Raw genomic sequence first — 26,423 nt, forward strand, 5'->3', positions numbered from 1 at the left:
AAGAAAACTCCTAAGTATAGGCATTTTTTAAGGTTTCCCAGGTGATGCTTATGTCGGGCAAGTTTGGGAAACCCAGCTTAATTTGAATAGATTTCATATTGAAAAACAAAATGTCCAAGAAGAATACCAAAACACGGTGATCCCTTTCCTTGGAAACTTTCTGAGGTCTGGTGTATAGGTTTAGACAACCAGCAGTTGGCATCCAATTTGAACATACATACTCAAACATACATACAGAAATATTTTTCAAAACTATCTCAAAAGCTTTAGGGAGGTAGATAGGATCAAAATTTTCAAACGTAGCAGTCAAAAAATTGTTCAATAATGTGAAATGAAAGAGAAAAATTATTCAACACCTAACGGTATCTAATTATCCAGGAGCTCCTTGGCATTTTCTTAGAATCCATCCCAATGCAGTGAATTTAATATGTCATAATATGTCATAAAGATGTGAACCTAAGCAGAATACGTCTTTGTGCAGATATCCGTGGAGACATGCAAGAATACAACTTCTAAAGATAAAAGCTGGTAACTTACTTTGAGTAAGATGGGTTCATGCAGTCACAAAAACATAGTGCTTTCTCTTCTTCTGTGCTGAAAATACTATTCATTTTGAAGTCAAGAAATGTCAATAAATATAGTAACATGAAAGTTATTTTAGTTTTACCTTTTGATTGAGAAAACTGCACCCAACTTCCCACACACCTCAATGATTAATAACTCTGATTTCTTATAGAGAATATGAAGTCATCCAGGCCGCCTATGTACTAGTTTAAAAAACAAACAAGTGGGGAAAAAAAAAGCATTAGTTCAGTTGGGCCAGTTGATTCAAACTCTGTGTAATACAAGCTCCTCTAATGTAATAGAGGAGCTTTATTCCCATCCCCTGTCTCCACCAAATACACCTAAAGTTGAAGTAGTGGGGTGGAGATAAACAAGCTTTTATTGCATCATGCAATTACTATTCTAAATATTTTTCCCAGTGTATTCTTCTGAATAAGTTGCTACTACCACTAATCATCATAAAACTCTGTTTTCTGCACCAAAAAGATAATAATATTAAGTAAATTAGTGACTTCATATCACCTTATTACGAAGAAAGAAACTGAGGCACAGTTGGCCAACTTGCACATGCCCACGGGTGCTGGAAAAGGTTGTATAGGATCAGTGAGGCTGGTGGATAGCCTGGAAAGACCCAGTAGCCATCAGGGAGAGAAGAGTAATGACTATAATTATTAGTTTTATCTGTATATCCAATTAAATAATTGTCATTTCCATAAAACTGCACAAGTGAAAAACCATAATGAATAATTTAATGCGAAAGTAACAAAATGAAATTTCCACCTCCAGAAATTTTAGTGACTTTGACTGCAGTGGCAATCGGTACCACAGATCTTTGCTTGCCCTTTCACTTAGCTTAAATGCCTCTAGGGGATCCTCATAGCTAGATGATATGTTTGCTTTGGAATCAGATACCTGGAACGGTTAGCAGATGACCTGAACACTCAGTGATAAATTCAGCCTTGTCTGTTTGCTTATTCGTTAGCTCTGTGTTTGATTGAACATTCCCGCTCAAAGATTGGCTTTAAAATTAAAAGCTAGAGTCTGGAAAATTGTCCGGATGATGTTCATAGGTTGAAGTCAACGGTAGTATCTTAATTCTGTTTCCAAAAGGAGATAAAAAGAAGCTGTAGTTGCCTCTCTAGCTTTTTTCTTTCCCTCTAGACAGAAAGAATACTTGAAGACGTCCAGAGAGCCTCAGTGTGAAAATAAGGTTTAACCCTCCAGCTATGTCTGCCTCTGTCTCATTTCCCCGGATTCAGGAGAGTGGGAAGCAGGTCAGACAGGAGCCCAAGGAACTTAGTCTTCATCTGCTCCCACTTCCCCATCCCCACCCTGACCAGGCCACTGGTGTGAGCCAGGCAACGTTGTAAAAGCCAGCGAGAATTTATAGGCAAGAGCATAATTTCTCCTGGACTCCCAAGTAAAACAAACTGGGAATTCCTCTGACTGTAAATAGTGCTGTCTACGGAGACATCACATCACTAGGACGAGAGAAGTTTGACCCAAACGGGGGACCCAGCATCTCACACCACTAGGATAGAGAAGGGTTGAATCAGACTCAGCATCTCGTCCTCCTTTTGTGGAGAACAGAAAAGTCCAGTAAGTGGCAACCATTAAGCCCCCAGAAAAAAGAACCCCATCCTGAGTTCAAACCCACACAAAAGAGAAGGTCTAAATGTGACATCACTCAAGCATCAAACATCCATTGAGGACTGATCATTGTATATAGGAGACTGCCAGGAGGATAAAAATCAGTATAAGGTACCATCCATCCTTCAAGGTGTTTAAAATCTCCATGAGCAGATGAGATTTCAAATGAGACTTTGAGAAAGACTTGCCAAAAAAGTGACACATGAAAGGTCTACAATTTAAGTGTAACTAAAATGATAAGTACATCCTGCAGGATTCTGAGAAAAGTGAGATCACAGGCTCCTGAGATGGCTGGGAAAGAAATAAATCATAGCTTGTGAGCATTGGAAGATCTGAAGGATTTTGGAGGTGGGTCAATAATTATTTCTGATGTTAAGAATTTACCCAACATCTCATTGTTCCTGACTCTCCTTAATTCATTTGAAAGACTCTCTAACCAATGAAAAGCTTTCGAGATGAGGTCATCACCATAGAGGAAGTGGCAACAGAAACAGACATTAAGAGGTGTTTATTTTTCCTTTTGTTGGGTTTTTAATTTGTTTAGTTTGATTTATTCCTTCCCTGTAAAAATGTTTGGGGATGAATTCGCTGACTTCTATCTGAAGCATGAGGCGGGGGTGTTTAAGAAATCTCTGAGCACACTGAACAATTATGCTCTGTTTTTCTTTGTATACCATTCCCATATTACAGTAACGGTAGTTCTAACAAGTCAGTGCAGATTCGCAAAAACAAAGTTAATGAAGAAGTGAAGACTACATTCGACCTGTCATTTCTTTTTTAAACTTCCTTTGTTATGTCTAGCCATTTTAGCCCAAACTTTCTGCACAATTCGACGCTTGTTACTAACACTGATTTAATGTGTTCCGACAATTTATCCACCATACGTTTTTCACAATTCAGTGCTGACAGGAATGTCTCTTTAATCCTGCAGCAGATAGAAACCTACGCTTTTGGAGCTGCCTACAATGCATGGGTTACCAAGGTCGTTTCTGTGGCCTTCACCAACGCAGGAGAGCAGACTTCCCATGATTAAAAAAATAACAAGAGAAAGGAGGGACAAAGCAGTGAAGGATGGAGAGAGAAAGAGAGGGTGAGGGAGAGGGCGGGAAGGAGGAAGGAAAGAAAAAGAGAGAAAGAGAGAGAGAGAAAAGAACAATAAGCACGTATTGTTTCAGAGCTCTGTCTTGGCTTGTCGCAGAGCTCTTTCCCTTCACTGAAATAATAGTGCAATAAAGTTAAAACACCAGTTACTTCAACAAGCTTCCCACCCACACAACCTTGCCACTCAAATGCCTTGCTCATTTTTCTTGTTACATTATGATGATCGGTCTCTGAGTTAAGTCTCAGTTTGACTAACCTATTGCCGTAGGCTACTAGTTGGTCAACCTCCATCCCAGTGAACAAAAGCAATTAAGTGGCCCTGACCACTCCGGTGGCTTTCACTGCTCTCCCAGGCTCCGCCAGACAAGCCAGCTGATTGGCTGTCTGAGACTGAGGGGCCCTCTAGGACCATAAACACTTTTTCTTTAGTCCTTCCTTTGATAATGAAAGTGCTGCTTGAGATATGTTCTTAATTTAGCATTCCATCTCTTAAGACATGTATTAAAATATATGTTATTTTTTTCCTTCTTCACATTTACATTTGGAAGCAGGACATTCCAGTAACTTGTAAAGAAATGAGGAACCAAAACTGTGACTGAAAATAAAAATAATAATAATAACTGACATTAATATTTTGCTTACTATATGTCAAGCACAGTTCGGAGAATCGTGCCCAGATGGACTTGTCATAAATCCATAACCTGGGCGCTATAATTACTCCCATTTTATAGAAAAGTACATTAAGGCACAGAAAAGTTTATTGTTTTGCCCAAGGTCACACAGCAGGTAAGTGGCAAAGTCAGAATTGAGATCCAGGCAGCTTGGTTCCAGCTCTACATTCTTAATTCCTATTGTTCCACTGAAAACAATACAGGAGCACTGCTTAATAAAGTCCCATTCAGTCAGCACACTTGTAAAATCTGATCCAGGTAAAAACTCTAAATACAAAGAGTCATGGCAAAGGTGGCAGATGGAGTTGAGGAGTGATTTCCCAAAATCCGTAATTAAAGTCTGCGAATCTAAATTCATGGACCGAATTTTGTACATCTGAAGCCACCTATGAATAAATATGCTATATATCCAAGAAGTAAGGAGATCCCCAGTTTCCTCATCCACGTCATGGAAATAGCTACCCTGCCTTGTAGGGTTGTTGTGAGGATTAAGATAATGGTGTAAAACTCCTGGCACAGAGGCTGATACAGGATAGATGATGGATAAGGGGAAGCTACTATTTATAACTGTTATTGGGTATTTTCCCTGTCTTCCTTACTATCAGATCTATCTTGCACTTAGATGTCTACTCTCACTTCAGAAAGCAAATCCAAGTTCCCACTCACCCATCAAAACAAACCACGATGCTATGACGTGATACCTTGAACAGAACTCCAGATGGGAAATAGCAAATACATAAACTAATACTCCCTGGACGTAGTCATCAGTTTTCAAAGGAAGCATTTATGGATGATGGTGAAAGTTGTTTTAGAAAGATCTGTTAGAGCAGATACAAAGATGGAAACTCGGATAGGCATGCTCACTGAAAGAAGAAAGTTACAGCCATGTAGCTATAATTAGATAAGGCCCATCCAAATACATTTACAATTCAGTAACCTAAGTCCGTGTGTTTTGAGAACGATGAGAGCACATTTTACTGTGTATTCTTCCTCTCATCCTCTCTCCCCTCCCGCCCCCCGTCAGAGAAGGAATGTGGTTCCAAGATTTGCATAGACAGAAGCTGGGGGTGGGGCAACCGCTCACCCTCCAGGTGTTTGTCCCATTGCTCTGGCCCTAGTTTCTCTGTGCTGCTTCTGAAACAAAGCTGGAGTCCTGCTCTCCATGATCACAGAGGCCACTGGCTTCCAGGAGCAATCCGAGAGGCTGTTTCTCATACCATGGTATGGAGAATGCACATGGTAAAGGGTTACTCCTGACCTAATTCATACATCCTGATTTCTGGCCACTACTACCATTTCCAACACTGAGAGAGTTAAGAGTTTCACTGAGTAGTTGTGACCAACATAGAATTAATAGGTAGGGCATACACGTGTGTGTATTTGTCTTTATTTGTGTATTTGTTTGTCTAAATTTGTATGTGTCTGTATATGCATGTGTCCAAATATATGTGTGTCCATCTGTAGGTATGTCAATGTCTGTCAGAGGATGTATCTATCTGAGGATGTGTCTGTCTATACCTATAGGTCTGTGTAGCTCTTCATAAGTTGTGTCTGTATGTGTCCATGTATGTGGCACAATGTGACTCTGTCCATGTCTGTATGTTTGTGTGCTGGCATGCTTGAATGGATCTGTGTGTCTGTACATGCATGCGTGTCTGTGGGGCATGCATAGGAGTTATAAGGAAATGAACACAAATGCATTCTAGAAGGCAATGTTTCTTTTTAAGGAACCAGCCCCTGATGCACATTTGAACTGTGTGTTGGGTGCAAATGTCACCTGAACAAGGTAGAAAAAGAGGGGAAAGAAGAGTAAATGAGCCACAAATGAAACAACCAAGGACTGGTTCTCTAATGCTCCTGTGACTATGCGTGATCTATGCTACTACCAACCACACTGAATTGACCACTTTTTTGTAAACTTTTGAAGTGATGGGCAAAAGAGAGCATATCACTGGGGCCACGGGAGTTCCTATTTAAGAAAGGCAATATACTCCAGCAGGACAGAAGAAAATCTTTCCATCTCCCTCCTATAACATATAATATATGACAGCCCGTAAGCCCAAGAAAAGAACTATATGCATTAATTCACTAGGTGATTTCAGTAGATGTTTCACTGACCTTTTTATCCCCGAAGCTGGTATTGTTTCCTTAATCAGGCTAACATTTTCTAATATAAACAATGATATTTGAGACCAGAAATACCAAACACGAGTCCTTCATACATCCTAAAACTGACCAAAGAAATATTCTACTGGAAACCTTGGCAAAATTTTAACACTATTAAATGAAAAGTAAATGAATATGCACGATGCAAATGCAAAATATTGATTTGACAGAATGACACCTTGCAGAGTTGCTAACTTAAGTGTAATTTTCTTCAAGAGTAGCAACCATCCTGTGCAATAAGGATCTTCCAAGCTATGAATAAAAGCTCCTAAAGAAATGTGAACGGTGGTTAACTGCCAGTTACTTTTACAAATAAGCTTTAACCTGGCACAATTAGCCTGATGACACATAGGACACTGCTGACCATCTCAGAGGAGGAAGATGACCCTGAATACTGCCTTTAGTTTTGGGAATTTAATCAAAGAAATAAGGTGACACCTTGAGAGACCTCTGGTCAAGCTTTGGGAAAGACTGGAAGGGCTTAATTAGCTGCTGATTGACTTTGGGTTGGAAAGAACCTCTTAAAAAATATTTGAATTTACTAGCTTGATGAAAACTTTTACAGGCTGATTTTGGTCCCTCGTGAAACTGATACTCAGGATGGTTTCTCCAGTTTTTTTTTTTTCTTCCAAAGTGTTCCCTGACCATTATCCTCAGGGTAATTCTGCAAAAGAGCAGAGTCCTAAACAGCCCAAATCCCCATCCCAGCCCTACACCCGTACTGAGAATTATCATAGGATGATATGAAGAGGGGATGAGGGAAAAGAAAGCAATGATATGAAACAGCACCTTGGAAAGATCTGTAAGCCAGCATGACCATGTGTGTGTGTGTGGGGGGGGTGTGTGTGTAGTTACACGTAGTTACACTGGACTTAGATATCCGGGCACAGTTTACACACCCTGCCCTGATATCAGAAGACCCTAATCCTAATCTTTTCCCTTCGCTGATTTCCTGACTGAGCTCAGACCAGTCACTTCAAGTGTCCCCATCATCTCAAGGGCTCTTCTTAGCCAAGTTGCGTTGACTTGAATCCTTTCTCAATCACTTAATAGCTGTGTAACTTTGGGCAAGTTACTTAACCTTCTTACCTTTGTATTTTTACCTGTAAAAGGAGGATAATCATAGTTTCAGGTTCATAGGACTGTGGTGAAAGATAAGAATGTAAAATACTGTTTGGACCATAGGAAGTCCTCCATAAATATTAACCAATGTTATTAGCTCTGATTCACTGTTTCCTTGTGTAGAACAGGAGAGGGTCAGAGGAGGTGACCTAATGAATTCTTTCAGTACATCTTCAGGAAAACCATCATTTGGGGTGCAGCTAATAACCCAGCCTCCCCAAATCTCTGTAGCCACAAAGAGCCCCAGTCAGAACTTATTTTCATCCACCCTGCTGCTGGTCGGTCACTTGGGACTTATTGATTCCTATTTTACATGCAGTTCTAACAACCATGTTTATCTGATTTCTCAGAGTACAGCAAGTTGGAAGCCCAAATTAGGAAGGAGAAAGAATATTGGCAGAAAAACACCTTGTATGCAAGGGTGATTGCAAACAATCTGACATCAAGAGTAAACCATTATGATCACAGAATGAAGTACACTAACGCCACCAAGATTTCAAGTCATTTAAAATGTTTGAATCACATTTAGTGAACTGGTCAAGGCAGCCACCAATTTTAGAACTATTTCTATCCAAATGATTAACATTTTACAGGCTTGGGGGTGAGCAGTTTTCTGATCATTGTCTTCCTGGGCAGAAGGTCACTGGTTATCGCTGAAGCCTTGCCCCAGCTTTGCTGGCCCTCTTGCATCTCTCCTGGTTTGGCAGCTCCAGAACCACGGTGAAGGTGGTATGGCTGTCCAGAACTGTTTTTGTCTCCCAAGGGAGAGTTGGACAAAGGGTGAGAGCGTTTGGGGCCAGGTGATCAGCACAAGCTTTCCTGTGAAGCCTGACTTCAAACTCCTGTCACACGTGCTTTCCTACATTTTCATCTACAGTAGTGATTTCTTCCCTTGGCTCTCACATCCTCTGGCTCTTTTTCCAACCAAGAAAGTAATGGGTTCAGAAATTAGGACTCAAGCAGACCTCAATGAGGTTTCGATCCTGCCTCTGCCACCTGCCAGCTATGCAACTTTGGGCAAAACATTTTCACTTCTCTGCACATCTTCATCAAATCTATAAAATGTGAATAATAATAAGAACCCCAGGGATCTTGAAGAGAATAAGTGAGGTCCTAGAGGCAGAGCATAGGACCTGGTACAGCTTGAGATGCATCAGCCATTCCTGATGCCCATTTCAACTGCATCTAGGACTTTAATGGCTCTTACTCAACCATAATTTATCACATCACATTGGAGCATAGTAGGTGAAGTATAGGTTTGGAGCCAGAGAGACCTGGATTGGAATCCCCTTCCATCATCTGCCATCTGTGTGACCGTGGGTGGATTATGAAGGCTTTCCAAGGCTCGGCTCCCCTGACCTGTATATTGGGGATACCACCACTTACCCACAAGATTTTCTGATGAGATTTAGATAACATATTTAATTATATTATCTTACTTCATAATGGCCCCAAAGCCCAAGAGTAGCAATGCTGGCAATTTGGATATGCCAAAGAGAAGCTGGAAAGTGTTTCCTTTAAGTGAAAAGATGAAAGCTCTCAATAAGGAAAGAAAAATATACACTGAGGTCAACCATAAGAACGAATCTTCTATCTGTGAAATTGTGAAAAGGGAAAGAGAAATTTCTGTTAGTTTTGCCATCCCATCCCAAACTGCAAAAGTTATGACCACAGGGCATGGTAAGCGCTTAGTAAATAGGAAGAAGGCATTAAATTTGTACACTAAGATATTTTGAGAGAGAGAGAGACCACATTTCATAATTTTATTACAGTGTATTGTTATACTTGCTCTATTTTATTATGTTTCTGTTGTTCATGTCTTACTGTGCCTAATTTATAAATTTAACTTTATCATAGGTATATATGTAGGAAAGAAACATAGTATATAAAGGATTCGGTACCACCCACAGTCTCAGGCATCCACTGAGTCTTGGAACTTACCCCTACCGTGGAGAAGGGGGGGCCACTGCACATGAAAATATGCTTAGAACTTATCCCCACAGCCAATAAAGATTCATCATATTATCAACATATCAAGAAATAAATGTCTTTCTTCAGAATTACTAGTTGCCAGCTACAGTCGAAAGATTGTTTATATAACTCAAGTCAAAAATCTTTTATTACCCTGTATTATATGACCCAGATCTGTTAGAAGAAAAAAAAAAATAGAGTAGTGTTTTAAAGGAACAATTCCTCAAATTGGCTATTCTCAGATTTTAATTTCACTTCATGCTGGAGTTGAAAGAAATCCTTCCCTCTTTAGAGTCCGCATGTGTTCTGGAAGTGGATATTACCTCTTCCATGGAATCAAAAGGATCGGATATTTATACACATGGCTGCCTCTTTGACTCCGTTTACTTGCAAAAGAGCAGCTGACTCAGTTTCATCGAGTGATAGGGAAACCTTTGTCTCGCTGGGAAGTGTTCTCCATTCAAAGAAGTGCACCAGTCAGGACAGCTCCCGTGGACCCACGAACTGTGTTTCCTGATGCACATCTCAGGACCCAGGACAGATAATGCATTTTCCTTTTCACTGCTCAGAACGCATTCATCAGGATTAGATGTTTTTGGCACATCTTGAACATTACATAATCATGTGTCAGTACAGAAGCTTTTAGCTTCTCGTCACCATTCACACTAAGCCATCCTCAATGTTGTAATATCATTGATATCACCAAGAGATAATGCAAAGGTGTCTACTGGCTATATAATTTGTCAGGTGTTAATAGACACGGGAGTGATCAGTAAACATACAGCATTTTTTTGTCATCTTTTCCTGATAGTGGTTTCGATAAGATTTTAAATAACTTCAGGTTTAGATTCCTTAAATACTGGTGTTTGTTTATGGGTTTGTTTCTTAGTTTGTTTTAAACAAGTGACTTAAACTGCTGGGTGGGCTAAGATTCTGTAACTAGGTGCCAAAGGCTTCCCGAGCTTTGTGACTTTATGGTCAGCTTTCGACATTTGCTTTCTCTTGATGGAAAAGTTGCCAATTTCAATGTATTGCTCCTTGATCCCAGTGAGTGTAATGAGAGCTAACCTCAAGGAAATTCTCAGGGAAGTCCCAAGAAAAGTCTGAAGTCTGTGCCTCCATTAGCAGATAAAATAGTTTCCAAACATCTTCAGTAAATTGCTTTTAGAAAACCTTAGTGATAATAGAAACTAGCACATCCATTCAATATTAAACTCTCATTGGTACTTAAAGGAAGTTGATCTCACCCAGAACCTGAAGGTTTTCCCAAACTGTGATTAGGAAAGTGAGCCAAAGTGACCAATTTGACCAAATTAATCAATTAGTGCAGTGGCATTTCAGAAGTCTTTCACTGAATTCAACGGCTAATTTTTAAACTAGGCTGATAAAATAATTCAGGAAAAAATAAACTTTACTGACTCTCTTAGATGGATATTTCAAAAGCCACTACCATCTGGCCCACTTGACCTCTACAAGATTTTCAACATGGCATTGTTGTATAAACCATCTATCCCCGCCAACCTGGTCCACTGACTGCCAAGGATGTCTTCCCCTTCCCCTCCCTTTGCCTTTGTCTCCACTGTGTCCTGGCCCGAGGTGCTATCCCTTTTCTCTCTGCTCACCTCCTAAGCTAAATTTAATTCATGCTTCCTCCATGGCGTTTTTACAAGTGGCTTCTTCTCCGAAGCCCCCTAGAGTCCTTATCATTCATTCCACACGTTGTAAAATCTCTTGGATTATTGCAATTATTGTGTATCTCTATTACTACTTAATTGACCTGGCATTTCTATTTTATATGTCTCAAGTAGATTTCCAGTTCCCAGAGATGTCCTCTGTGTCTTTATGTCTGTCCAGTGCCTTACGTGTTGCCTTGCATGTGATCGATGTTGATTGCACTAGGTAATCTGGATAGTTTCACTGATCTACTGAAATCATTTAATCTGAATATACAGATAGAGGCAGGGACTGTTAGGGAGTAGTTGTAAAGATTATAATCAGGGACTTCCCTGGTGGTGCAGTGGTTAAGAATCCGCCTGCCAATGCAGGGGACACGGGTTCGAGCCCTGGTCTGGGAAAATCCCACATGCCACGGAGCAACTAAGCCCGTGTGCCACAACTACTGAAGCCCACGTGCCTAGAGCCCGTGCTCCGCAACAAGAGAAGCCACCGCAATGAGAAGCCCACGCACCGCAACGAAGAGTAGCCCCAGCTCACCGCAACTACAGAAAGCCCACGTGCAACAATGAAGACCCAACGCAGCCACAAATTAATTAGTTAATTAATTATTTTAAAAGATTATAATCATATTTGTGGCCCAGACACCTGAAATTGATCTCTAAATCTGCCACATACTTGTCTAAGACAAGTCACTTCACCTATCTTAGCTTCAGTTGTCTCATGTGTAAAACTGAAAGAATAATAACAACTCTCTTACCTATTTCACTAGATTGACTGTGAGAGTCAAATGATGTAACGTCTTTCAAGGTGTTTGTACAAAGGTAATTACCTTATGAATATGAATGTCCATTGTTAGGCAAAAGAAACACGACCTTTGGAAATCCCATATCAAATCTAGTGAAGAAGTCCTAAAATGATCAAGACTGCTGTTCTTTTAAGGTAGATTTTGATCCATGTTAAACGGTGCTGTAGATCAGATGGTTATTCTCACTTTACAGATGAAAGCTGGAAGTTATCTAGAAGCTAACGATTGAAGTGAAATTAATGACAGCACCAAAATGAAATGCCTTCACTGTTCTAGTTAGTAGGTTTGGGCCTGATGTTCGCTACTACTTCTTTTTAAATTTTTCCTTAAGCACCACTAACATTCTGATTCTTAGGGATTCACATAAAACAACACGCTGAAAATATCAAGCTCTCTCCTCCATCGCTCCTACATGAGCATAAATAACATCTCTGAATCCATAATTTGGTTCCATATCTCTTCCAAGTTTTCCCATATCCTTCTCATAGTCCTCAAAGCCATGTGCCTTTTTTTCATAACTTGAGATCTTTACCCTGTCTTCATTGCTAACTTTTTTTTTTTGAGACAGTTCCATTCGGATGGCCCCTAAGAATCTCAGATTTCAGAAAAACAAAACTAAACTTGTCATCTCTTCCTCTCTCACGCCTCCCATCCTGAAACCTACAACTCTTCCCATGTTGTCTATCTCAGGATGTGTGTGACCATCCACATGGTGGCCAAAACCCAAAACCTGGAAGTCATCCTTGGCCTCCCTCTTCCACAAGATGAACTAATTCCTGCTAATTCTGTCTCCTTTCCATCTCATTGAATCATGCACCTCCATGAATCTCCATACCCAAGACCTTGAGTTAGCCCACCCATTGCTTAGATAACTGCCACAGTCTTTTAACTACGCTGCCCAAATTCAGTTCTGCATCGCGCCAATTCATGGTCCATTCTGTAACCAGAGTAATTTCTTTAAGATGCAAACTTAATGCTATCCCTCCCTGGTTTACAATCTTTCATCGACTCTCCATTTCCATCTGCTAGGAAGACGTAAGATGAACCACACATCCAAACTCCTTCCCACAGCAGCCAGGGCTTCCCTCACCCAGGTCACCCCCTCTGCTGCCTTCAAGCCTCAACTTAGAATAAGGTCTCCTGAGAGAATTCCCTATTTACTCTCTTCTGAAAAGTGGTTAGCACCCTACACTTAGCCCGATTGAACCTTCTCCCACTCTCTTGTAATTGCCTTCTGCTTGCCTATACACTCCTGTAGCTTGAAATCTCCTTCAGGAAAGGACCAATTTTTCATCATGGTGTCTCAGTTACCCCTGCTTCCAAGTACCATCTATGGTGCCTGGTATATAATATGCACTCAATAAATTTTTTTAAAAAAACAACTAACTTTCCCTTCCTCTGTGCATACTTTTCTTCACCCTGAAGTATTTGCCTCTTCTGCTATGTTGGATATTATGAATCATGTTTATTTCAGGAAATCTTCCTAAGTGAATCTACTCTGGGCAGTCCTTACTCTGCATCCCTTCTCAATGTAGTTGTTAAATGGATGTGCAATAGTTTCACTTTTTGGAATGTTGTAGATAAATATTGTGAAGTTGAGGCATGTGTATATACTGTCTCCCAACTTCAGCTTTGAACTCCTTGGGTAAGCACTGCTCTTCTTAAATCTTCAATTACCCCTGACCCTTGTGCATTCACTAGCAGCCAAATGATGCTCAAAAAGTCTACATAGGATGTATCATCATCTCTCCAGTGTTCACATCCTAACCTCCTGTGAATTATGGTTCATTATGCATCTTTCTCCCTTCACTCTCACGTAACAGGGGCAGACTGTCATTATATTTCCATCTAGCAAGGAGCTGAAGTGTTTACTGACAGGAAGCAGAGTGGAATATGCCCTACCAAGAACCAATCAGGACTTTATGACCAAAGATGTTCTGGCTCCCTAATCTGGGGCTCCTTCTTTTAAGTGGGGCGAGTCATTTTCAACACTTTAGTTTTTTCATCTCTTAGGAGAAGGACTTGAAAGATTCCTACTAGCTCCATACAAGGCTATATTACAAAAGTAATTATCAACAAAACAGATGACTAGTCGGACAGTCAGTCATGAGCGTCAAAATGGATTGCACCAGAATAGACAAAAATCTCTTTAATATGTTTGAAACAAGTTTTGAAAGAAAGAGGATAAAAAGGATAGAGCTGGAGCATCAGATATTTCTGTTTTACATTCATACAGCCTGTGGCCCTTAGCATGAATTTTCTTAGGTAATGTCATTCCAATGCTTCCTACATAGAAGAAGTTTGAATGGCACTCACCAAACTAGCACAGTCTTCCAAGAAAGAGGAAGGACCTAGAATCAAATAGAAAACAAATCAAACAGAAAACAAATATTCAAGCAATCATGAAAACTTTTGAAGAAAATATACGACATTGTCCTATTTGGATTAAAATACATATTCAATTCATTTGTTTAAACTATTCTACACAAAATCTCTGGTCACTGAGGTAACAAATGTATGAGAAAAGAAGTAGTAAGAAGATAAGGAAGTTGACCTGAAAAATCTATAATGTTAACTCCATTTTCTTTTGATTTCATACAGATAGTCACTTCCCTCACCACAGCATCAGATGGTGTGGTTTGTGTTCCAAATGTTCTTTTGTTCAAACAGAGCTATCTACGTTAACATCCGAATTATCATTGCCACAAAGAGATTGTTTATCTTACTTTAGCAGTAATATTTGAGTATAATGCGGCTAACAAAAATGTGTGGGGATACCTATAAATATAAATATAATTTAGGGAAAGAACTTTTCAGGATATATTTCTTTAATTACAAGCTGAAGTATTTACAAATTTTAAAAATTACTAGAACTTTACCAATCCTAAATCACTTTGATCGCCCTTATTTTCATACATTTGTAAGTAACAATGGTCCTGTTATCTTCATTTTTAATCTATATAGTATTCATTTATTCTGTAATATTGTAGTTAACTTACAAATTTCCTAATTTGAAGGTTTTTGGATAGGGTCTTATAGATAGTGCTGCTATGAATATCTCTACTCAAATTTCTCTTTTGTGTACATGTCTGACAATCAGATGACTGGCTCTAGGTCTAGAAAAACGTATATCTCTTATTACGTCATTTCAGGTTTGTGGCCAGCAAGATTAATGCAATTTATAAATGCCACCAATGGCCGTCATATAATCATGTACATTTCCCTGTAGTCCAGGCTTCGCTGATTTTTTAAAATTATGTTCCTTTGTTTGCCTGGGTTAATTGGCATATGACAATATCTAAAATGTGGATAATATTCATGTATTTTTCTACTGATGAGACTCTATATCGTTCACCGTGATCCTTTAGTGCTTCATCCATGCAATGGAAATCTACAGACCATAGCTGTGTGCCAAGTGCTGTGTCAAGACTGAAGCTCACGAAGGTGAACAGAATGCCGTCTGTGCTCTCAGCACAGATTGTAACGAGGGGCACAAATATAAACATAAAGCCACAGCAAAAAAATATGTTATATCCATACAATGGAATACTATCTAGCAATAAAAAGGAATGTACTATTGACACAGTTCAAAAACATGATGCTAGGTGAACGAAGGCAGACTCAAAAAGCTGTATACTGTATGATTCCATTTATATGATATTCTGGAAAAGGCAAAACTATATTAACCAAAACAGATCAGTGGTCACCAGGGAGTGGAGGAGAAGAAGAGATTTTCTAGAAGGTGCTAGGCGATAGAATTCTTCTGTATCTTGACTATGGGGATGATTGCATGACTCCATATATTTTCAGCACGAAAGGAGATATACACCTAAGAAGGATGAATTTTACCAAACATAAATGACAGTTTCAACTGTGATAAGTAAAACAATTTAATTTGATAAGAGTGAAGGTTCTCAGGTCAGGCTGCTGGAATTTGTATTTCTTCCACCTTCCTTCCTTATTACATCACCCTAGGCAATTATTTAACCCCTCTGTGCTGCAACTTTATGGTCTTTAAAATGGGTGTGTTTTAGTGCCTACTTCCTGAGGTTGTTAGGAAAGATAATGCAAAGTCTCTGGACTATCATAAGAGCTCAATAGATTTTGTGGTTTTTGTCCTATTTGAGTGTTGCAATACACATCGTGCCATGGAAAATGGGCAAATGGGGGGAAAAAAAGCCAGTTCATGAAACAAGGGATACAAATGCTCACTAGTCATAGAAAGATAACTTTGGCTTAACTACTAGTCAGAGAAATAAATATTAAATATAAACATCATTTTTGTTTACAAAATAAGCAAAATTTTTCTTTTTCTATCTTTATTTTTTTTTTTTTAAGTGAGACCCAGAGTCGAAGCAGATCTCTTGAAGCAAGTACTGTTATGTTACTAGTAGACAGGGAAATGTCATTAGAGAAAGCAACTTTATAGAAAGCAATTTGACATATGTAGCAAGGGTAGGAAAGTATTAAAACCCTTCAAGCCAATCATTTTACTTTAAAAATTATTTCCTAAAAAAGTATCAGTAAAGCAAAGAAGGATTCATGTACAAGGTCAATTATTGCGATATATTTACAAAAGGAAAAAAATAGCAACTTCCCATTAGAGAAAAGGTTAAATAAAGTTTGATATATGTATACTGTTATGTAACCACAGAAAGTATGATTGGGGAAATTACTAAATGGGCATAGAAACAAATGTAGCCAAAACACAAATTTTTTTGGAAGGGTCAGAATCTGGCTCTTGGAGAAAAATAGAAGTTTCTCAGGTGGGAAAAATGGGGAATTACATTCCAAGCAGAAGGAATATAATGTGTGGAGAAGCTAAAAGCTTAAGAACACTTATTGTGGCCTGGAAAAGCCAAATATCTCAGAATGATTAGAGCATAGAGTTTGAAGGAAGAAGTGATAAGATACAAAACAAAAAACCAGCCACTACCAGTCTTTACAAGATCTATATAAGAATGTCTACATGTGTATAACTGAGTTACTTTGTTGTACAGCAGAGATGGGCACCACATTGTAAATCTATACTTCAATTAAAAAAATAAAATTAAGATCTATACGTCAGGGGCTTCCCTGGTGGTGCAGTGGTTGAGAATCTTGCCTGCCAATGCAGGGGACACGGGTTCGAGCCCTGGTCTGGGAAGATCCCACATGCCGCGGAGCAACTAGGCCCGTGAGCCACAACTACTGAGCCTGCACGTCTGGAGCCTGTGCTCTGCAACAAGAGAGGCCGCGATAGTGAGAGGCCCGCGCACCGCGATGAAGAGTGGCCCCCGCTTGCCACAACTAGAGAAAGCCCTCGCACAGAAACAAAGACCCAGCACAGCCAAAAATAAATAAATTAATTAATTAATTTAAAAAAAAAAAAAAAAAGATCTATACGTCATGCTAATAAGCCCAGGCTCTATTTTGCAACTGCAAACCATTTAGAGCTTTTTTAAGAAAAGCCTTAACACAACTGTTTTACTTTAGAAAGCCAACTCTGGTTAGTAGGACCATCTCACTTTTCTCTTTTGGATATTTACCAAATGGAATAAGATATTTTAAAATTAGCTTAAAAATTAATAGCAGGGGATGTCTCCCAAGTTCAGTACACTATATAGGTTATTATAAGTACAGCAAGATGCATGGTGATTTAAAACCTCTCACTGTGGACTCCCAAATGCTCGTTGAATCCATTATTTTCATAGGAAGACAAGTCCTCATTGCCATCACTTGTTTTTTGTTGTTTGGGTTGGACTATTTTCTAACAAAGGCTTGTTCCCTCTACTTGGATCTGTTTTTCTACCTTCTGATCTGCTTTTCCCCACTTTTGGAACACAGTTTAGTTCCTGGGTATTTTTACATTTTTTTTTTTTTTTTTAAACTCTTAATAGGGTAATCAGCTAAAACTTGTGCCATTTGGAGTCCTAAACCAGCAATCCAGTTATGATGAGCCATTCCCCTTGGCTTTTCAATCTGTGAATCATCATTTTGCAAGATGGCAGCCGCTGCTTCTAAATAGTAATCAAGGCTCAGAGTGGTTACACCCTGAACAAAATATCGTCTTCTTGGCCAAATTTTTGTCAGGAGGCATTGCAGAAACTCATTAAGTCACTTGAGTCAAATATCCAGGTGAATCATTCTGAACCTCCACCCAGTTCAACTTTTCCCTCTGGTAACAATTAATTACATTTTTCTCTTTTCCCACTCCCACCTCCACCAACATCCAATCACGTGTTCTACATGGCCACACACACTCACTCTGATTTTACAAGCTCATCTAAGGTTCATTTGGTTGGCACTCAGAGGAGAGAGATAAGAAATAAAATGTCTATAGCTTTTCTACTGAGTACCTGGCAGTAGAAAAAAAAAAACAAACCTAAAACTAAAAAAGTAGTCCTAAAAGTCATGTAGCTTAATCTTAAACAGCATTCACTCTTCGGTTTCATAGTTTACTTCTCAATAAAAAGAATGTAAGGCAAATACTTTACATGACAATATTCAAGGGATAGTGTGCGACCTTATTAATTATTCAAGTAATTAACATAGCTTGCATTATGAGACCCAGTCTAAGTGTAGAATCAATGAATCTTAGAACAGCAAGGATACGCACAGAAAGTGCCTGGGCTCTGCAGTTCATCACACTGGGTTTGAAAGCCAACTCTCTCACCAGCTGTGTGGCTTTAAATAAGTTACTCAACCTTGCAGAACCATGATTTCATCTATTGGACTAAAAGCTATCTCAGAGCGCTGCTGTCTGGATTCACTGTGATAAGATATACTCCATGCTAAGCAGAATGACACTTCTCGGGAGGTAATAAGGCAGCAATAACAAACAGCCTGATAACACTTACCATTCTAGGCATTCCATCTAAATCAGCTCACTTAATCCTCTCAACAACCTCAAAGTGACATATTACCATTATGCCTATTTTACAGTCAGGGAAACTGAGGCACAGAAAGGTGAATTTCTTTATTCAGCATCATGACAATAAGAACTGGTTATAAATTGGATTTGAACCCGGAATCTATGCATTTAACCATCAGGACTCTGATACAATTCCCTTATCTCCTTAAAGATTAAGAAGAAGGTTAACTGACAAAAATTCAGAGCCAGCTTGAAGGTTAGTAATTGAGTTGCAAGCTAGGACCTGTAAACCAATTGCATTCTGGTGTAATTTCCCTAAGAAACAAAACACAGAATAAACCACTGGACAAATACAGATTGTGGGTTTTGAGAAAGAAGCTAGAATGTTTCACTACTGCTTTGTCATAATGAGAAATCCAGTTAAGTGGCTAATTAGTTAGTAATGCCCTGTTTTGAAATAGTCATGTCAGGGCCTTACCTGCTTAAGGGTCAGATCCATAAATGCTCTAGAAAGGTCCTGTCCTGGGAGCTCTTAGGAGGAAATCAGCTTTGCTACTAACACTTTGGTCCACATTCTCTTCACCGCATGCCTCATCCCCCTCTTTTCTTCCTGGTGTCCCCTCCTCCTAGACCCCAGTCCCCTCATGCACACTCTCTGTTGATGAAGTAATGAATTCCTAAAAGCAGAATGACAGCCCATAAAGTTGATATGGCCCAGCTGGTGATGGAGACCCTAAAAGTCACCTCTTAGAAACAGCTTCCCACCCCTCTCCCATAAGCCAGGCCACTTCCTTCGGTATAATTTGCAGACCCAAGCAAAACCTTCTAAGCGTCCTAGCCTTTTGGGGTCATGAACAGACTTACCAAGCCATGCTTCAGTCTCCAAATCCACAGGGATTTTCCCATACCCACCCAAAGAGCTACCCTGGCCATGGAGCTCAAAGCCAAGGGCAGAAAGGCTACAGCCAGCAGTAACTGAAGAGATAGGAGGTGTAGATTTGTTATCTGTGTCTCACCAGCTCCTGACCCAAGGCAAGAGGAGCCAAGGAAGCCATTCCAGCTCTGATAAGGGAAGGGGCAAGGCAGGCTGAGGAGATGCGCGAAGACCGCTTTCCTTAACTGGACTCATCAGTGGTGGGCCTACTAGGTGTTAGAAGATCAATTAATATCTATCATAAGGAGCATGATAAGGGTAATATTTAACAAATATTTGTTTGAACACTTACCATGTGCCAGACATCCTTCTAAACTCCTTCATGGAGTATCTCATTTAAGAGCTCAGTCCTTTGAGGTTGGTACTATCATTCCCATTTTACAGATGTGGAAAGTGAGGTGAAGAAGAGTCAAACCATCTTTTCCCGGCTTGCACAGCAAGTAAGGGATACAAACCAAACAGCCTGAAGTCAAAGCCCTTGCTCTAAACTCCTTTATCACGAATAATCAAAAAGCAGAGTTGGCAAGTTTTATATGTGAAGATCCAGATAATAACTGTTTTATTTATTTCATTCCGGTTTTTCCACAAGATCTTACAGAAAAACCCGAATGGGCTTTTTGGCCAACCCAATAGTTTCTGCCACAGCAACTCAGCTCTGCCGTTCTAACCCCAAAGCAGCTTAGATGACACCTAAACCAATGGGCTTTGCTGTGTTCCAGCCAAACTGTATTTATGGACACTGAAATTTGCATTTCATACTATTTTCATGAGTCATAAAACATTCTTCTTTTGATTTTGTTTTCTCCCAACCATTTAAAAATGTACAAACCATTCTTATGTCACAGGCCATATGAAAACAGGCTGCAGGCCAGATTTGGCCCATCAATGCTTTGCTAACCCTTGATCAAAGAGATGGAAAAAAATTAAAACAAAGACATTTGGAAAGAAATTTGAATCGCGATGTTATTTTTTTGGCCATTCTCACATTGTATTTATTTCAGTCTCAAAAGTATTGTCTGTCGTTTGTCTTTATATCACTTGAATGAAATGTAGTTCAACTCCAGAATCTAGTTCAGCCTCTGTGTTGAGCAGGCTGTGTGGCCTTGGGCAGTTCACTCAACCCTAAGCCACAGCTTCCTCATTGTAGTAACAGTAGTTATCTCACAGGGTTGGTGCTGTAGGCATTCGGTCAAATAATGCACGCTAAGCAATTACCCCAGCTCTCAGCACACTGTAAACTCTCAATAAATGTTCACTCTTAGGACTACTGGCATTATTATTATTATTAACACTGCTATTATCCACAACACCATCACCCCAGGTAAAAACATTAAAATACCACATCTCCTAAAGTTCACCTCTGCAATTCTCTATGGACTGATTCTCTACCTCAGAGGTGAATTAAAAGTCCTTTAAATACCCTCCCCACTCTCCCCACTATACTATCACGCTATTGATTCCACACACAGCCCCCAGAAAAAAATTTCCACCTTACTCCGTATTCTCACCGTTCCAGAAAACAGAAGATCTCATATGCACAGCATCTAACAGAATTCTTGCTGTCCCTCTCCAGAACACTCTCCTACGGTAGCTAGCTACATTCTAATCTTCAGTAGGCACCAGTAAATCACTCGCTGTCTTTAGCATTTTGGTGCTTGCTTGCAATACTCGTGGGTCACAAGAAGAACAAGGAGATAGTAAAACCTTCATAATGAACCTCTATGAATTAGAACAACCCCACGTTTATCTTATTTAATCAGGCCATATGTGTGTGGAATGTCACTTAGGTTTTCTGCTTTATTTATTTATTTTTAATTTATTTTATTGAGGTATAGTTGATTTACAATGTTGTGTTAGTTTCTGGTGTACAGCAAAGTGATTCAGTTTTATATATATATATACACATATATATATTCTTTTTCATGTTCTTTTCCATTATGGCTTATTACAGGATATTAAATACAGTTCCCTGTGCTATACAGTAGGACCTTGTTGTTTATCCATCCTATATATAATAGTTTGCAGAGAGACTTTCAAGACGGCAGAAGAATAAGACGTGAAGATCACCTTCCTCCCCACAAATACATCAGAAATACATCTACATGTGGAACAACTCCTACAGAACACCTACTGAACGCTGGCAGAAGACCTCAGACCTCCCAAAAGGCAAGAAACTCCCCACGTACCTGGGTAGGGCAAAAGAAAAAATAAAAAACAGAGACAAAAGTATAGGGATGGGTCCTGCACCAGTGGGAGGGAGCCGCGAAGGAGGAAAGGTTTCCACACACTAGGAAGCCCCTTCGCGGGCGGAGACTGCGGGTGGCGGAGGGGGGACGCTTCGGAGCCACGGAGGAGAGCGCAGCCACACAGGTGCAGAGGGCAAAGCGGAGAGATTCCCGCACAGAGGATCGGTGCCGAGCAGCACTCACCAGCCCGAGAGGCTTGTCTGCTCAGCCGCCGGGGCGGGCGGGGACTGGGAGCTGAGGCTCGGGCTTCGGTCGGATCGCAGGGAGAGGACTGGGGTTGGCGGCGTGAACACAGAATGAAGGGGGCTAGTGCACCCCAGCTAGCCGGGAGGGAGTCCGGGGAAAAGTCTGGACCTGCCTAAGAGGCAAGAGACCATTGTTTCAGGGTGCGCGAGGAGAGAGGATTCAGAGCACCGGCTAAACAAGCTCCAGAGACGGGCGCAAGCCGTGGCTATCAGTGCGGACCCCAGAGACGGGCATGAGACGCTAAGGCTGCTGCTGCCGCCACCAAGAAGCCTGTGTGCGAGCACAGGTCACTATGCACATTGCCCCTCCCGGGAGACTGTGAAGCCCGCCACTGCCAGGGTCCCGTGATCCAGGGACAACTTCCCCGGGAGAACGCACAGCGTGCCTCAGGCTGCTGCAACGTTACGCCGGCCTCTGCCACCACAGGCTCGCCCCGCATCCGTACCCCTCCCTCTCCCCGGCCTGAGTGAGCCAGAGCCCCCGAATCAGCTGCTCCTTTAACCCTGTCCTGTGTGAGCGAAGAACAGACGGCCTCAGGCGACCTACACGCAGAGGTGGGTCCAAATCCAAAGCTGAACCCCGGGAGCTGTGCTAACAAAGAAGAGAAAGGGAAATCTCTCCCAGCAGCCTCCGGAGCAGTGGATTAAAGCTCCACAATCAACCTGATGTACCCTGCGTCTGTGGAATACCTGAATAGACAACGAATCATCCCAAATTGTGGAGGTAGACTTTGGCAGCAACAATATATGTATTTTTTTCCTTTTTCTCTTTTTGTGAGTGTTTAGGTGTATGCTTCTTTGTGTGATTTTGTCTGTATAGCTTTGCTTTTACCATTTGTCCTAGGATTCTGTCTGTCGTTTTTTTTAGTATAGTTTTTAGTGCTTGTTATCATTGGTGGATTTGTTTTTTGGTTTGGTTGCTCTCTTCTTTCTTTTTTTCTTTTTTTTATTACTTTTTAATTTTTTAATTTTTAATAATTAGTTCTATTTTTTATTTGAATAACTTTATTTTATTTTATTTCTTTCTCTCTTTCTTTCTTTCTTTCTTTCTTTTTTCCTCCCTTTTCTTCTGCGCTGTGTGGCTGACAGGGTTTTGGTGCTCCGGCAGGGTGTCAGGCCTGAGCCTATGAGGTGGGAGAGCCAAGTTCAAGACATTGGTCCACCAGAGACTTCCCAGCTCCACATAATATCACACAGTGAAAGCTCTCCCAGAGATCTCCATCTCAACCCTAAGACCCAGCTCCACTCAACGACCAACAAGCTACAGTGCTGGACACCCTATGCCAAACATCTAGCAAGACAGGAACACAACCCCACCCATTAGCAGAGAGGCTGCCTAAAATCATAATAAGGTCACAGACACCCCAAAGCACACCACCGGACGCAGTCCTGCCCACCAGAAAAACAAGATCCAGCCTCATTCACCAGAACACAGGCACTAGTCCCCTCCACCAGGAAGCCTACACACCCACTGAACCAACCTTAGCCACTGGGGGAAGACACCAAAAACAACAGGAACTACGAACCTGCAGCCTGCGAAAAGGAGACCCCACAGACAGTAAGTTAAGCAAAATGAGAAGACAAAGAAACACACAGCAGATGAAGGAGCAAAGTAAAAACCCACCAGACCAAACAAATGAAGAGGAAATAGACAGTCTACCTGAAAAAGAATTCAGAGTAATGATAGTAAAGATGATCCAAAATCTTGGAAATAGAATGGAGAAAATAAAAGAAACGTTTAACAAGGACCTAGAAGAACTAAAGAGCAAACAAACAATGATGAATAACACAGTAAATGAAATTAAAAAAGTCTCTAGAAGGAATCAATATCAGAACGACTGAGGCAGAAGAACTGATAAGTGACCTGGAAGATAAAATAGTGGAAATAACTACTGCAGAGCAGAATAAAGAAAAAAGAAAGAAAAGAATTGAGGACAGTCTCAGAGACCTCTGGGACAATATTAAACGCACCAACATTCAAATTATAGGGGTCCCAGAAGAAGAAGAGAAAAAGAAAGGGACTGAGAAAATATTTGAAGAGATTATAGTTGAAAACTTCCCTAATATGGGAAAGGAAATAGTTAATCAAGTCCAGGAAGCGCAGAGAGTCCCATACAGGATAAATCCAAGGAGAAACACGCCAAGACACATATTAATCAAACTATCAAAAATTAAATACAAAGAAAAAAATATTAAAAGAAGCAGGGGAAAAACAACAAATAACATACAAGGGACTCCCCATAAGGTTAATAGATGATCTTTCAGCAAAATCTCTGCAAGTCAGAAGAGAGTGGCAGGACATATTTAAAGCGATGAAACGGAAAAACCTACAACCAAGATTACTTTACCCAGCAAGGATCTCATTCAGATTCGACAGAGAAATGAAAACCTTTACAGACAAGCAAAAGCTAAGAGAATTCAGCACCACCAAACCAGCTTTACAACAAATGCTAAAGAAACTTCTCTAGATAGGAAACACAAGAGAAGGAAAAGACCTACAATAACAAACCCAAAACAATTAAGAAGATGGTAATAGGAACATACATATCGATAATTACCTTAAATATAAATGGCTTAAATGCTCCAACTAAAAGACACAGGCTCGCTGAATGGATAAAAAACAAGACCCATATATATGCTGTCTACAAGAGACCCACTTCAGACCTAGGGACACATACAGACTGAAAGTGAGGGGATAGAAAAAGATATTCCATGTAGATGGAAATCAAAAGAAAGCTGGAGTAGCAATTCTCATATCAGACAAAATACACTTTAAAATAAAGACTATTACAAGAGAAAAAGAAGGACACTACATAATGATCAAGGGATCAATCCAAGAAGAAGATATAACAATTGTAAATATTTATGCACTCAACATAGGAGCACCTCAATACATAAGGCAAATACTAACAGCCATAAAAGGGGAAATCGACAGTAACACAATCATAGTAGGGGACTTTAACACCCCACTTTCACCAATGAACAGATCATCCAAAATGAAAATAAATAAGGAAACACAAACTTTAAAAGATACACTAAACAAGATGGACTTAATTGATATTTATAGGACATTCCATCCAAAAACAACAGATTACACTTTCTTCTCAAGTGCTCATGGAACATTCTCCAGGGGATAGATCATATCTTAGGTCACAAATCAAGCCTAGGCAAATTTAAGAAAATTGAAATCGTATCAAGTATCTTTTCTGACCACAAAGCTATGAGACTAGATATCAATTACAGGAAAAAATCTGTAAAAAATACAAACACATGGAGGCTAAACAATACACTACTTAATAACCAAGAGATCACTGAAGAAATCAAAAAGGAAATCAAAATATACCTAGAAACAAATGACAATGAAAACACAACGACCCAAAACCTATGGGATGCAGCAAAAGCAGTTCTAAGAGGGAAGTTTATAGCAACACAATCCTACCTCAAGAAACAAGAAACATCTCAAATACAAAACCTAACCTTACACCTAAAGCAATTAGAGAAAGAAGAACCAAAAAAACCCCCAATGTTAGCAGAAGGAAAGAAATCATAAAGATCAGATCAGAAATAAATGAAAATGAAATGAAGGAAACAATAGCAAAGATCAATAAAACTAAAAGCTGGTTCTTTGAGAAGATAAACAAAACTGATAAACCATTAGCCAGACTCCTCAAGAAAAAAATGGAGAAGACTCAAATCGATAGAATTAGAAAAGAAAAAGGAGAAGTAACAACTGACACTGTAGAAATACAAAGGATCATGAAAGATTACTACAAGCAACACTATGCCAATAAAATGGACAACCTGGAAGAAATGGACAAATGCTTAGAAAAGCACAACCTTCCGAGACTGAACCAGGAAGAAATAGAAAATATAAACAGACCAATCACAAGCACTGAAATTGAGACTGTGATTAAAAATCTTCCAACAAACGAAAGCCCAGGACAAGATAGCTTCACAGGTGAATTCTATCAAACATTTAGAGAAGAGCTAACACCTATCCTTCTCAAACTCTTCCAAACTATAGCAGAGGGAGGAACACTCCCAAACTCATTCTATAAGACCACCATCACCCTGATACCAAAACCAGACAACGATGTCACAAAGAAAGAAAACTACAGGCCAATATCACTGATGAACATACATGCAAAAATCCTCAAGAAAATACTAGCAAACAGAATCCAACAGCACATTAAAAGGATCATACACCATGATCAGATGGGGTTTATCCCAGGAATGCAAGGATTCTTCAATATACGTAAATCAATCAATGTGATACACCACATTAACAAATTGAAGGAGAAAACCCATGATCATCTCAATAGATGCAGAAAAAGCTTTTGACAAAATTCAACACCCATTTATGATAAAAACCCTCCAGAGAGTAGGCATAGTGGGAACTTACCTCAACATAATAAAGG

Source organism: Eubalaena glacialis, chromosome 2 (genome assembly GCF_028564815.1).
Source record: "Eubalaena glacialis isolate mEubGla1 chromosome 2, mEubGla1.1.hap2.+ XY, whole genome shotgun sequence".
Classification (NCBI taxonomy): domain Eukaryota; kingdom Metazoa; phylum Chordata; class Mammalia; order Artiodactyla; family Balaenidae; genus Eubalaena; species Eubalaena glacialis.